We start from the raw sequence: 13,177 nt of genomic DNA on the forward strand, positions 1-13,177 counted from the left end.
CATCGCTTAGCCCATGCATTTTCATCATCATTCTTAGATTTTCTTGCTTCTCATAAACCAGAGATGACAATATAATCTACATCACAATTCACAAGGCAGAATGTGGTAAGAATATTAACTAGAAAATGTAAAATAGCACACCAACCAAAAGAATTATTGTACATAGTCACTAGTTTCATATAGCTCACCTCACACTCCTAAGTACATCAAATGAAAACAATAAATATCTCTCGGCATTATTGCTAATTTGAAAGAGTTGGATGCAAAAGGCTATTAGTAAATGGTATTGATACAAAGGTATATTTATGCATGTTCACAACAGTATAAAAACCTGGTTATAATGATTCCGTAAGACGTGACGAGCATGATATCATTTAATTTAAAATATCAAAATGCTAATGATGGCAACGCTGCCAACCAGGGGTGCAGGGCGGATAGAAGAGGAAACATTCTCGCTACTTGAAGCAATGTTAACAAGGATGGAACCGCAACGAGTTCAAAAAATAGCAACTGACACGAAAACTCTCAAAGAAGAGCTTCAGGTATTCAATACAAGTACACTAAAAGTCATATCATACATTAATTGGCAAGAAATCTAAAGAGCAAAGAAAGGCAATTTTTAAGTTAGCAAGTTCTGAATCACCTTTAGTGGTCAAGATTTTTTTAAAATAAGCAGTGTAAAAATATGTGTGTTCCAAGTGCACCCATTTTTTAAAAGCGTGTAGACTATGTTGTCCTTTCATTAATTCTAACTGGGAATGGATGATGTTAGTAAGAAAAATAATGTTGAAGCTGAGATAGTTAAAGTGTTCACATGTGCAACAGTGAGATACATCTGGAGGGAGAGGAACTTTAGGCGATTTCAAAGAACATCACAACCAAGTCAAGTGGTTTCTAGAAGGATTCTAAGGGACATAACACTCTACCTACAAGGTCTACTCAAAGTGCTTTATGATACACTACAAGGGAAAGCGGTAATGACCAAACTGACCATCTCAGTCCTATTCAAACAAAAGCTACAGAAGCAATGTATCTGGATTAGACCTGATGAAAAGTGGATTAAATTCAATGCCGATTGGGCCTTATCTGACTCAAGAACAAGATATGGTGGACCTATTTGAAACCAGGAAGGTGAACTCAGGTTCCAATGATCTGAACTCTATACTCTTTCAGGAGTAACAAGCAATCCTCAAAGGATTATAAGGGTGACTCATGCTCGATCACACTTAGATTCTGACAGGTATCGAAAAACTGCCATGGTACAAATCCTAGGCCATAGATTTCAAAATCTCCAATACACACATATGTATAGAGAAACTAGTCGGGTAGCAGATTACTTAACGAATTTAGCTAAAGAACAAGACTATCTATATTTTATCTCTCTTATTGATGAGCTTCTTAGCTTATATGTAAAGGAAGATACGGAAGGAAAAGTCTACACCTATAGTCTTTCATCTTATCATAAAAATTAAACCACTAGGTATTAGCAGGTGCGTGTATTGATTTTACCTTATATTGTCCACATCATATATCCCAAAGAAAACTTTTGTTGTTTCAATGAGTCAGTTCCCGATGTTTCGACCAATGAACAAACTACAAAGTGATTGGTCTACAGGGGTGCAATTCGCCACGCTGGGGCAAACAATAGGACCTAAGAAAGGAAAGTAAAGTTTCAATAGGAGTTTGCATTGATCGATACTAGTAGTGACATATATCTAGCATCCATAGTAGTATGAATAAAATCCATACCAGAGTGGGCATGAATAACAAATATCTTCCTTGTTGTATGAAAAAAACCTTTACTTCTGCCTCTTTCTTGGGACATTTACTTTTCGTTCTGTAGCAGACCTAATCACCATTTGTTTTTTGGCAGTTTTTCTTCAGTTAAAGGACCACCAGCTTCAGTCTATTACAACCCGTAAATCTTCTACTCCAATTCTTACATCAATGTTATCTTAAAACTTTTTATTGCCTAAACGCCAAAGACCTGAAGCAGATTTATCCATAATGTTTGTCAGAGAATTGGACAGCCATTTAAAGACTGTGTGTTGGCCAGTTGTGTCTATCTTGGGAGTTCATCCATTGGCAATAACAACCAAGTTGCTGGAGAGTTTCAACAATTTCAAGTGCTCATGCAAAGATTACTGGAAAATGAGCCTTTTCAAGGACCTCGCGTTCAAAAGTACATTAAAAATCGATGTGTACTTCGCAATTTTCTTCAAGTTCCAGTAATAAAAGGTACATCTATTCGCAATGCCTTTCAAATTGATAGAAAAAATCAGTCTAACATGTAGGGATGAATATACCATTCATTGTCATATCTAAACTTTTTCTACAATTTTACCTTACTAAAAACTCGAAGTTAAGTATTCATCTGTGGAAGGCCAAATATATATATATATATAAAATAAAAGGCTTAGACCATAAAATTGTAACCCAAATATATCTTTACTACTGAATCCTTGGTGAAGTGGTGTAGATTTTTAAAGTTGCACGCAAAAAGGGGTCTACACCCCTTAGTCATGTGACATTTTCCATCTGTATGCCAATCCGTTCTACAACCACTTATGGTCGATGAACCACCATCCTTGCGATGGTTTATATAAAATGTCAATGTTTGAACATGGGGTATCCTTTGCGGCGACTTTCTAATTTAGCAAATGGATGTATGTTGATCTCATTATAGTAGTTACAGTAACACTTAGAATCTGTTTCAGAGTATTTCCAAGGATCGGTATCTAATAGATTCAATGGCTACTCCACATTGTAGTCTTAATGCGGTATTACTAGCTTGAGGAATGATATATTCTTCCAGCATATTATTTCGTTGTTTCGGGACTTAAGGTAGCAACATATGTTTATGATTTATTATTTTCCCATATCTTACAAAGCATGAGTTGCTGGAACTAAGGACTAGAGCTGCGAATGTAGCACTTTTCTATGATTGTATTGGCAAAAGGTTGTAAGCCATGGTCAGACAAGTGTATGAGATTTTTCAGTACATACTTAGCTGCCCAGTCAACATAAAGCCTCGCACTGATAAGGTACTCGATGTTAAGCACAAGTAGGTCAATAGGTTTATATGCTCACGCCTCACGGTTCACCTTATCAATTCATACGAAAAATCGAAAATGGGCATTCCACACCCTAGTTATTGATCTGTTTTTTTTTATTCTTGCGCCACAATTATTTATGGTCCAAAAAATTTGATTTGCTAGGATTTACACATGACATCCCAACTTGGTATAAAAGACACTTACTAAGGGGTTATCCCAACATGCAATCTCTGCACATACGTATACAGGTACCACTATAGCATAACAACTTATTCGTGAGTCGAACACATGTGTGCCTATAGATAATTATCTAACTCATGAACTGTTGATAGGGACAATATCCGAATCACAAAGTGCATAACATTGAAAGATATGGGCAACCAGAATAACTTTCTGATGAAGATATATTGGAGCACCTCACAGAAGTCGAATTGGATATATACAAACAAAATGAGATTGAACTAGACGTTGTTACATACTTGCTAGAGAATGAAGGCTTTCTGTCGAAAATGAATATCGATTGCAAATGCTGTCGTGGAAGAGATTATGATATAAAAGACTATGCAATTTAGAAAGAAGTTGATGAGATTGTCCAAAGGTTTTACCTGTTCAGTCACTGTTAATGGACGAAATCTAAATATTATCTGTAAATAACTTTATGTCTTCCCTAGCAGATTAATATGACTCGATCCTATTTTTTAACAACCAGTTGCTTGGATTGTTCTTTAATTTTCACTAAAGTCAATTTAGTCAACCAAATAAGAATATGAAGGTCCAAGTCAGCCCTTCTGAAGCCCTTATTCGTCGCAATAGCAAACCATTCCCTCACAGCTGAGTCAAGCATTCGTAGCATAGACCTTTCAAAACTATCCTAATCCTCTTATCTTCAGTTCTTAGACAATTAGAAGTCTTATACAATTAAAAGACTAAAACTAACACAACACTGAGAGTCTTAGAAGTCTTAGAACTCTATTACTAATTTACTACTATAACTATCTCAATACCTACAAATCTTTATCCAAAAAAACAACTATAAATCAAAAACAAACACCGTACTCCACTAATCTCCAAAACTTCTCTCCTCCAAACAAAGGTATTATTAGAAAACTTAACTACTATACTTATATATTCTACGATTTATCAAAATATTTTTACAGTTTCTAAATTCTTCTTTTGTATATTGCAAGCTATTCTATAATTCCAGTAAAGCAATCATACAGGTACAACATTTTCCTCTTATTTACAAAATTTATAAAGTAACAAATCATATTAAATTAAAAAAAAATTAGTTGAAATAATTACCTTATTATGTATCTGTTATGCTTAGGTTAACTCTATTCTGCAAAATTATATTTTGTGCAACCTATAACAAGTTCAACTAAAATAAATCTTGATTAGTAGAGTGCATAAATTTGTAGAGTGCAATTAAACGTCTGTGTCTTATCGTAAGGGTGTAATCATAATTAGTAGAGGGCATAAATTTAAAAAACCATCAACATCATATTGTACAACTCTGTGGAATATATTAAATATCATAAGTTTACCCTTGATATATATTTTTTTAACATTTATTATTATTAAATATTGCAAGATATGGATGACGAATATAAATACTCTACGTCACAAAAAAAAAATGTTTGAGGAAATACTTGATTCACTTCACATAGAAGAAGCAACTTACACCTCAAAATTTGAAGACAATCTACATATATCTCAGGTTACCATATTTGATGACTCCAAAACAAAAACCGTATCTCGAATTCCATCAACTACAAAAGAAAAGTCTGAAAACTCAGCAGCATGGAGTGCAATCAATTATCTAAAAGACAAAAACCTTTTTGAAATTGAAGACTTCAACTACAAGGAGCTAAATGAAAAAAGCCAAGAGATTGAAGAACAACAAAATGAAATCTCAGAACTACGTAAACTAATACTATCATTATGGGCGAAAGAAAAACTACAAGAAGAAGAAATGATAAAGCTCTGTCAAGGGATAAAAGACTCAAGGAAGAGAAAGCAATATGTTATAGATTTATGCATTGACGAAAATAATTGCTAATTCATATAACATTTATGATTAATTTATTATTGCAAGCAAAATTTGTTTCTTATTTATAGATTTATTTTTAATTCGTTTGTATTTATTCTTAGATTTGGGGTCTATAAATTTCGCTCATAGGTAAATTATTTAATGTTACTGGACTACTTTTTTAGGCTGAAAAATAATTACAAAGAAAATGGATTATCAAAGTGACAATGAAATTGATGGATATTCGTATGTTCACTTTCCAACGCAATATGTTTGGAACAACAATAACAAGATTTGTGATATTTAATTTTACATATTACATGTTTATTTGTAAAAAAATTATTCATTAATATCTTCTCAAACATGTTCATATTTTCAATACCTCTTTAATTGTGACTCAAACAATTATTATATTTTCAAATGTTCAGATTGGAAAAAGAAATTCAATTTTATAGGTACAACAGGTCAGTACAACAACACAACGACTATCAAGTATCTGTTTGAATACATTAAACAAGGGACAAACAAAGCAACTCTGAAAATCAAAGAGCTATTCGAAAACAAAGAAACAAACGATAAGGGAACATAGTAAAGCAATGTTATGAATCTACAGTGACAATCAAGAAAGGAAGAAGGAAGAAAAAAAGGGAGTGACAAAAGAGCAGTACTTTAAAATAATCCCATCATTTTTTTTTTTATTTGTGATCAATCACATTTTCTACAGTGAATTTTCCTTCTCAAAGTTGTTTTGTTTATTTTTCATATTTTATTTTATTTGTTTACACCTACTTGGCAATGTGTTTTGTTTAATTCCATTTTTGTTCTTTGGTTATGCCTATTTTGATATCTTATATAATTAGACAATATATGTTGATAAAATACCATAAACAATGTCTTCTGATTCATTTTCTGTGTGGGAAAATCTAACAAAAAATTATTACAGGTTCACTACATGGATAGTCTAGATGACGGTGGAAATTGTAAAAGAAGCACAATCATCAAGAGTGAATCTCCACTACAACATTATGCAATTACACTTGCAAAAAAAAAAAAAATTGATATATCTATTAAATTAGAGCATAATCGATTGCAATACTACACAATGAAGAAAAATACAATTCTCAAAGAATACTATATGGGATTATCAAATGTGCAGGAAGATATATTCTCAAAACAAGAGATTGAATATGCCAAGGCAATTATGAATAGGGAATGGAAATAGTTTTTAGAATTAGTTTAATTATTTTAATATTGTTAGTGAATATTTATGTGAACTTGCTTCAAGTATCAACAACTTTATTATATCTCCTGATTGTTTAGAAATGCAGTGCTCACATCTGTAAAATGCTCCATGCTAACCAACAAAGTTCTGATGGAAGCACACATTCAAGCCATATACACATTATCAAGACTACAAAGGACTTTCGTCCGCCTAAGCCTGAGTTCAACACCTCCGCAACCAGCAATGGCACCTATGTCCAATTTTCAGTATTTTATACAGATGTGAGTTCATGTGAAAAGAATATTACCTCAAGATCCTCGAGAGTTAAGCGCTTGTTTTGGGATTGTGCCTCTTGCCTCTTTAACACATACTCCGCCCAGACACGCTGAGAATCTAAAAATTCACTTTCCCATGGCTGTCGAGAAATATGACATGATATTAGTATATATGAATATTAATATACAGGTTTCAACTTTAGATACGCATAAAATTGTGAATTAGGGGCTCCAAGAAATACCTGTATGTAACGATAGAGATACGGGATGAGCTGGTCCTCTTCATGACTCATACCACTTCGGAAATGGGTTACTCCAACATCTGTCTGTTGGTTGTATCTGAGATCACTTTGTGGAATCAATATGTGACCCATTGATAGCATACCCAATCCTCCAATTTCTTTTGGTGTATAGAAGATGACAGGAGGGAACCTACATAACAGATTATTAATTAGGACCCTCCTAAAAATTCAAGAAATTCAATTGGTAAGAAGGTAACCATATTTCCTACCTGCTAGGCATCTTTGAATTCAATACAATTTTAATACATGTTTGAATTTTATTTCCACATTTGACCACCATATCTAACAGTTCTTGCGTATGTACAGTTGCCTCGCGGAAGTATGTCATAAGACCTGCCAAAGGCAATCAAAAGTACTTGAGTCTCTGTGAAATCACAAATTCTACATCTACAAATCAAAAAAGAAAGAAAATACAAGAAAAGAAAACTGAAAATTAAATGAAAACCAAAGGTAACAATGTTACCTATGAGAGCTGTATTCCATTTGTTGACGATCTTTGTAAATGTTGTTGACCTTGACAACATAAGAATCTGGCTGACACGATTTTCAAATACTTTCATGTGTTCATCATCAACTATTAAATGAGCTCATTCTGCAAGTTCCAAACCCCATCTTTTGTGTTGCTGAATGCCTCTTGAGTCATTCTTATCTTGGGCAATATCCGAATCTCAAACCCACACCTATATTGAAGAAACAGATCTAATAGTTAAGAAACAGTTGAATCAGGAAACATTCAAATGAAAACAGACTGTAAACCACCAGACACCTAGATGTCATGTGAAAGGACATCTAGCAAGAAATAAATAAAAGCTGAAAGCACAACTAACATGGTATACAATTGTAATGCTAGCATACACTACAAAACCTAACACACATACTAAAAGTAATTATAACATAGAAGAAAGAAGATAATGCTTTCCACTAACTCCGCTCAATTTTAACACCACTGCATGTCAGCATATAGGTAACATGGGAACTTCCCGCCGCATTGTAAGGTGAAGATTACACATTTTAAAGAACAACAGTTAACCCAAGTCAGAATCAAATTGGCCATGAAGTTACTCTGTTACTTGCTGCTCATTTGGGAACACCAATCTTTCTTTAATTTTTTTTTTGTTATAAAGTTAATAGTTCCACTAGCTAGGACCATATCTTCACGTTATTTTTAATTTCAATTTCGTGATAATCGCATTTTTTGGTGTGTGGTGGCCAATGCAGGATAATGTGTTTGTGGTTGGGGATAAATCTCATAGTGGGTCTAAGTTAATTTATTCGTTGCTCCACGATCTACATTACAAGATGAGGAGGCCGGGTTGGGCATGTACCGCAAAAAGAGAACAAAGTGGAAGAATAATCAACAGTTATGTAACATGGGAATATGAGTGACACAGCCAGTAGTATGATGGACCAACTACCTACATGCAATCAAACAATCGAGGCATGTGTGGGGTTCCATGGTACATTCTCAATGAGGAAACATGTAAAATTCAAAAAGGATAACTGGATAACCATATGCCAATTGGAGATTTTGGGGCAGAAGAGAGGACACCACAAATTCTGGAACTGAGTGAGTGCGTAGTAACAACTCAAAATGCTTGGAGAAGGTACATAGCTTGCGTTCAAGTGATGCACGACAAAGAAAGGCATTGTCCACATGCAAAAGATGTAAGATATCAGGATTTATGCAGAGACATTTACGTCGTTTTTCAACGATGGGTTCAGAATCATAAATCACAAATTCTGAGGATTTGGTCATCACTCATCAGTAACACTAACACTCACTTACTGATCATGTACCTTCAAATGCCTCTGAGTCTCAGTCGAAACTCCTAAGAACATCTTGGGCTTGAAGGAGTTAAAACTTAGAATGAGTTTGTGTGTACTTCTTCTCTGTTACTACTATTGTCATTGCAGTGACATTGACCACATTTGTTATCATACTGCCTAAGTCCGCACACGCTATAGCTAAGCGGATTGCACTGACTCAAATAGTTATTCTATAGGGTGTGGCTTCTACTGAAAGTGTACTTCATCCGGTACACGTAGAAGCCAGTACAGTCATTAGGGCCTTTGCTTCTGTGATGCAATTGCTCCTGCCCTTCCCTCGCCTCGCATGCTACGCGGTACTTATTAGTACATCTATGCAACTTAATCTCCAATGCTATTTCTAAGTCTCCGACACTTCTCGACTCTTTTTGAGTAAAGAGTAAATCTGTTGGGACTTGGAAACAATTTGCTCTTTTATTCTGATTGGTTAGGGATGGTAGCTGCTGATTTACAAAATCATGTAACCATATAGTCGTGCATGGTATACACTCTGATTCCCAGGCCTACTTAAAATGGGATAAGCCCAATAATAAAAACCCAAATAATCTGAGTTAATTAGATTCCCACCACCATAAGGACTTCTTCAACTCAAAGAATCCTATTAACGTAAACAAACCTCATTGATATACAAAACTAACGATCTACCTAACACAAAACAAAAAAAAACTTATTATGGATATATACAAAATAAGAATCCTATCAATACTTAACTTCTAATGACATAAGAAAACCTAAACAAACCTATACATATACAAAACCAACGATCTGCCTAACACAAAAAGGCAAATAAAAAAAAAGGTAAACTTTTAGTTTTTTTTTTTTTATTTTCTGATTTACATGTTGAATTCAATACATTAGTTTTACATATCTAACTGAGTTGTTTTTCTTTTCTTTATTACATACAATAGAGGATATTCAATCAAGGCTCCACAAAGAGTTAAAAAAAAATGAATAAGGGAAACTATTTTTTATCCAGTATCTTATTTAATAATTTTGTTGATTTCTCATGTTGTTATACAAAAGCATGAAGTAGTATTTTGATTTCTGTGTCTTTTTCTTTTGACCCGGTATGTTTGGTGCTTTAGAGTAGACCACTTACATACTTCTCAAAGTCCTGAAAATTTAAACTATCAAGTGTGAACAACACAAATCTATACTTAAACTGAGCGACAAATAGGTTCAATTAGTATAAAATTGAGAATGCTGGAAAATAAATAGCTCATAAGTGGTTCAACCTTTAGAAAATTTGTAGAACCTATGCGTGACAAGAATTCACCTTCAGGTAAGTAAACCATCCAAGAGTCGTAGCTGGCACATGTACTGACTCTCCAGCTATAACATATGTAAAAAATTAAAATATTATATTTAAGTCACAACTTCTAAGATTCTAAAAGTACCCTAAAGAGTTGATGAACTATAAAGTATTGAAATAGAGCAAGATAATCAATGAGTTGATGTTGATGTTAATATCTAACAAAATGGATTTTCATATTGAGTTGGACTATTGGACTATTGGGTTTGGTATAGTAGAAGATATTTTCTGTAGTATAGTTAAACGAAGTGGGGTTCAGTATCACAAAGGAATCAGTCCATTTTAAAAGCTTTATGTCTTACCAATAGTGTCATCGATTTCTTATAACTAATGTATGCATCTTAATTCAAAAAGATACCTCATTGATATGTATATATAGACAAATTAGTTTGTGTCCATGCATCTGGCATCTATGTTGGTGTTCTTTCAGATACTTTCAGTAGACTGCCTATAGAATTAGAGAGAAATCTATAAACTTCTCTGTTTATTTTTTCTTTATATTTTGGAATTAGCTTCTATTATGATACATTTGTGCTTTATGGAATTAATAAGGACTTAAGAAGAAGAATAAGTTTATCATGTATGGTCAAATCACATAATAATAACTAAGAAAAGAAATTGGACCTATTACATGCTTCACCATCAGTTATAATTTATAAGATAAGAAAATATGTTATGTGAGTGTACTGCTTCACTTAGTTAGCTTTAGTATTGTAGAATGTCAGGGTTGAAGGGTTTGCGACTTGGTGTTGAAGGAAGAGATGGTTCGTACTTATAATAGGTTGTTAAGGAGATAGGGAGTGGTGGATAAAGATAGTCGAGACTCGAGAGTTGGAGTCTGACAGAGAGTTGGCATGTGCGATCAAGTAGTAATAATAGCTAAGAAGAAGAGTTGGACCTGTGACATGGTTCACTGTTAACTTCATATCTATAAAATGTTAGGAGGAAAATGTTTGGGACTCATGGAAGGAAGAGATTGTTAATAAAGTTTTTGAGTTGTTAAGGAGATGGACAATGGTGGACATAGATAGTTGAGATTCTGACTCTGAAGTGGAACATTTACATCAGAAAGACAAAGCGGTCTACCTACTGAGCCGCTGTTAACCTGGATTGTGTCAACCTCAAGAATTTTTTTATGTAGACCTAACTTTGTGTTATGATCTCAAGTCATATTAGTTGCAAAAATAAAATACAAAATAATAAATAATAAAAAACACCCAACCAACTAACCAAAGAAACAAGAAGCACAAAAAAACTATAAGCAACAAAGATTGAAAGCAAAACAAATCCGAGTTTTCTGTACCTTATTGTCTTCAGGAGAGCATGGTATGCCAACAGCATTAGGAACATCCACAGGGAAGTAACACCTATTCACTATAGGCCACTTTCACACATATTTAGTATCCTCCCACAGAGCCTGCAAACAGTCAAAGAGCCTTAAATAAAACAAAGCCTAAAATAGTGCATGTTCTAAAATTAGCAAATTATTATAAGCCCTGACATGGGTCGAATGTCGAAGAACCTAATAAATTGAAAATTAAGAAAGAACAAGTTCAACTTTGTGCAAGTCGATAAATGGTCAGACTGGATATTTCTGGATAATAACAAATTCTCTGTACTAATAAAAATGGCTTGCCTTGAGCTTTAAAGATGTCAAATTGCCATTATTAGTGTAAAATAAACCTAAGTTGTTGATAAATGACTAGGGCTATTAATGTTACCTTCTTCATTAAACCAAAACACTTCATCACCAATTGGTTGACAATTTGTAATTGTTCCCATTCAAACTGCAAAACATTTTGTTGTCGTTACTATCACATTCCAATTCATTAACTAATGTAATTTTTAAAATGCAGCTCATGGAGTATGAAACCAAACACAATATTTCACTCAAGACAGCGTTGAAGGAAATTCTTATCAAGGAAAAGATTAAGGGAGAACCAGTTTACATATCAACGATTGAAAACAACCAATACAAAGCAGATGTCATAATAGATTTGCCGATAATGAGAGAAATCTTCAAAAATCCTAATTATCCTATAAGCCAATCATTTTCGGGAACCTATCAAGCTAAGAAAGTGGACTCAGAAAATGCGGCTGCAGGAAACGCTACCGCTTTCTACAGCAGATACACATTTGAGGTGTTAGACGTCAACCACAAAGAAGTCATTACTAAACGTGAAGAGCTACATGAAGCAAAGACTAAAGAAAAACAACTTCATCAATATATTGAAAAATTGAGAAACGAAAATGCCTATTGAAGTCAATAAATGAAGCATTGCTTATAGGAGGACCAAATTGGGAAATGAACTACCTAAGCATCCCAAATAATTGAACAGAATTGGATGAGGCATAGCGTAGTGTTAGATCAATCAAATTTATTTTTTTAGTTGTTTTCGAGCTGAATTCTATATTGGATGAGGATTAGCACAGTGTTAGATCCATCAAATTTATGTTTTTGTTTTTTTCGATTTGAATTATCTATAGTTCATCATAACTTAATAAAATATTTATTTTTCTCTACATTTGCATTTACTTTTACAAAAAAATTAAATTTTATATTTGTTATACAGATGAAGGCAAATAACCGACTACCAATAATCACGGCAGACATGTACACAGGTTTAGATGATACTACTGACAACTCAATGGTTAGAGAAAAAAAAATCAACGCTATCACAGTCACAAAAAACCCTGAAATTATAATGGATTTCAATGCTGATGAAGAAATTGCAAAATGTATTGAAAATAATGGAATTGCCTCAAGGAATGAAGGATTTGTCAACCGAGTATTCAAGATCAAACTCGAGAAATTTATGATGAATTTACGCAACAGCCAATATTTTGAAAAAGGTAAATCAATACGTTTTACATTTACTGATTGTTAAAAATTAACAAATCAATGTTAGAGATAAAAAATGATAATTATTTTTTTATATATAGCTATCTACAGGATAAATTTTCGACCGAGAAGATTTCCAAGAGCAAATATTTTTTTATTTTTACAGGCCATAGAAAAGAAAGAATATGCCAACAACGAGGAAAACAAGGACAGACACCCGAACTGTAGCAGAAACAACTTAAATGACATTCGAATTAGAAAACGAACAAGTTTTCTATATCAACAACACGTAAACCATCAGAACATGACAGG

The 13,177-nt window shown here is 33.5% G+C and overlaps 1 long non-coding RNA gene across 1 annotated transcript; it reads left to right on the forward strand.

Annotated features, from left to right (window-relative positions):
• The first annotated feature begins 4 nt into the window (after positions 1-4).
• On the forward strand, positions 5-3,722 carry LOC147522908 (uncharacterized). Its single transcript, XR_015195727.1, has 3 exons — positions 5-1,240; positions 1,874-2,238; positions 3,389-3,722. It is a non-coding gene; the product is annotated as an uncharacterized LOC147522908 (long non-coding RNA).
• Positions 3,723-13,177: the final 9,455 nt, after the last annotated feature.

The sequence above is a fragment of the Coptis chinensis genome, chromosome 1 (genome assembly GCF_015680905.1).
Source record: "Coptis chinensis isolate HL-2020 chromosome 1, ASM1568090v1, whole genome shotgun sequence".
Lineage (NCBI taxonomy): Eukaryota > Viridiplantae > Streptophyta > Magnoliopsida > Ranunculales > Ranunculaceae > Coptis > Coptis chinensis.